The sequence below is a fragment of the Rhinichthys klamathensis genome, unplaced genomic scaffold (assembly GCF_029890125.1).
Source record: "Rhinichthys klamathensis goyatoka isolate OS25496 unplaced genomic scaffold, OSU_Roscu_1.1 h1tg000369l_1, whole genome shotgun sequence".
In the NCBI taxonomy this organism is placed as follows: domain Eukaryota; kingdom Metazoa; phylum Chordata; class Actinopteri; order Cypriniformes; family Leuciscidae; genus Rhinichthys; species Rhinichthys klamathensis.
Genome location: NW_026606877.1, coordinates 635,811 through 638,350, shown reverse-complemented (window position 1 = coordinate 638,350; position 2,540 = coordinate 635,811). Strand labels below are relative to the sequence as shown.

The 2,540-nt window shown below is 51.9% G+C and overlaps 1 pseudogene; it reads right to left on the bottom strand.

Moving 5' to 3' along the window:
- Positions 1–543: 543 nt before the first annotated feature.
- On the bottom strand, positions 544–2,236 carry LOC130069500 (uncharacterized; annotated as a pseudogene).
- Positions 2,237–2,540: the final 304 nt, after the last annotated feature.

The following is a 2,540-nucleotide window of genomic DNA, read 5'->3' as shown; positions in this document are numbered from 1 at the left end:
AATGGGAGCTATTCGTTCAAGCCAAATGTCAGTTTGGCTGTAAGATCGCACATTCAGCTCACAATTCTGAGATTTTAGAGTTCTGTTCTGTCTGTTAGTTTCAAATCTGAGTCTTTCAAAGAGTTCGGCTGATATCAAAGTGAGGTCCGATCCGGTGTCGACCAGAGCTTCGAGCTTCACCACATTTTCCACTGTGATAGAAAGATAAAGTTTGCGTGCTAGTCCTTTTTCGACCAGGTTCCCCAGGAGTTTTAGTGTCGGGGCTTGTGTGGTGATAGACAAACAGTTAGGGTCGGTATCTTGGGCTTCGTTGCGGAGACACACAACCAAAACCGCACTTTCTGGTATCTCAGGGGTTTGCTCACTGGTGTGATGGGTTTGGTTGTCCGCATCTGGATGTGCGGTTGACAATAGCAGCGAGTGGGTGTCATTGTCCCTTGGTGTTGTGACAGCTGGTTCTGTGGTCTGTGTCAGGAGAACAGTGTTCGTGGTGCTTGGTTCAGTAGGAGGGCTATCAGGAAGGGTGTTACTCCTTACCCTTAGTCACAAGGAGTCTGGCTTGTCCCCTTTGTCGGTTTTCTTGTGAAGAAGCCCTTGTAGAATCTTCAGGATCTCTGCGGTCTCTGACGTGGACTCACTTGTTTCTTTTGCAGCAGGTTCGGATTTGGACTTGGACCTGCGTGAGGCCTGCCGAGAGGGAGTTCGGTGCGGGCTGTCTGGACTAGGCGTTCTTGTCGCTGGAGTTCGGCTCTGTCTGGGCCGTCGGCTGGTTTCCCACGTGGCCCCCCCCTTTTGATTGTGGGGGGGCCGTGGGGTGCCGTATGATCTTTCAGAGCGCCCGCTCTGGTGCTTAGGACGAGCACCCTCGCGGTTGCGTTGCCCTCTGCTGGCTTGAAACGGTCTTGACTCGTTATTAGAAAGTCTGTTAGTGTGGTGTTGTTGGGTGCCCTCTAGTGCCAGCTCTGAGTGCTGATCAGTGATAGGGCAGATAGAGGGAGTTTTGACAGTCTTTTCAGAAGCAATTTTCTGCTTGATAAACGCTTTGTGGGCTAAATCTCGCAGTTGCTGGGTACTCATTGTGCGAGGGCAGGCCAGGACCCCTAAGTGATGGCTCACTGTGGGATGCAGGTTTTGGAGAAACAAAGTTCGGAAGTTAAAGTCCTCCTCCATCCCGGGATCATTCCTTGCCCCAAAGTAGGCCTGTCTGATAAGAGTGTAAAAGGCCTGCGGAGTTTCTAATCGTGCCTGCTTGAGGCTCATCGCGGTGATGAGTCCTTGATCTGTGTCTGGATCAGAGAATTCCCTGATGAATGCCTGTCGCAGTTAATGATAGTCCACCTTAACTGAATCTGGTTGGCGATCCAGAAAACTGCGTACGTCCCGACTGGACGTAATTCGAAGCAGGTATAATCTGTCCCACGGGGTGACGTGGGGAACAGTGTATAAGTGGAAGTCAATGTCTTTCAAGTAGGCATGCACATCATGGCCTCCGGCAGGGTTTAGGGTGAAGGTAGGAATGTTCCGGGCCAACTTGTCAAGTTCCTTAAAGGCCATGCCGTGATAAGTTTAACTCCCGGTGGACAGCGTCGAGCTCATCTTTATAAAGTTATTTTTGCTGGATAAGTTCATTTATTTCAGCTCTGGCCGCCTTCAAGTGTTTCTCACAGGCTTTGGCTTTGGCGTCTCTTTCTTTTAGTTCATTGTTTGCTCTCTCAAGGAGAGCTTCACCTTGTTGCAGTTTTTCGGTGAGTGTCTCTCTGGCTTTTCTTTCTTTTAGTTCCTTTTGGTCGGTGTCTAGACGAAGGTTTTCCAGAGCAGTTTGAAGTTCTTCTACTTCCTTTCGTGGCTCTGAGTCCGTTTCCTCCTCGTCCTGCTCCTCGTTCTCGAGTAGTAGCTGGTCTAGCCGACTTTGGGTCTTTGCTTGGTCGCGCCGGGCCTCCTCCGCTTGGAGCCGCAGAGTTGCCGTCTCCTGTTCCAGGTTGATGGCGTGTCTTTCGTGGAGGCGGGCTTGTGCGACGAGCGTATGGGCCAGGTTTCCCATGATTCGGGCCCATTATTTGTGGTTGTAGCTCTGAGTTGGGTCATGCCCCATCAGCAAGTCCAGGTCGGTGTCCAGCTGCGCCTGATCCCGGGGCTCGGAGTCGCCGGTATCCCTGGGCAGGACGGTGGCTGTCATGGCATTCAGCCATGTCTCGAGGCTGTCCCAGTGGGCTGCTGGGCTGGGAGACCGGGACATACTGGCTCACTGCGGGCGAGAGGAGCACAACACACACACGCACACACAGACCAAATGCAAAGTTGTTCTACAATTTATGCGCTTATACCCTTAATACGGGCGATGCCGTTTACGGTACTTTGACTAACTGTTGCAGACAGTTAGGTAGGGACAAATTGTTTAGGTCAGCGCAGGGCCTAAATAAAGATTTGACAGGGCCGGAGCCTAGTAGGTCACTGTTGGTGCTACCGGCTCGGCTGTCAGTCTGTTATTCAGCTCTCCTTGGGTGTCTCTGTAGGCTTCGTCTCTGGGTGACCTGGTAGGC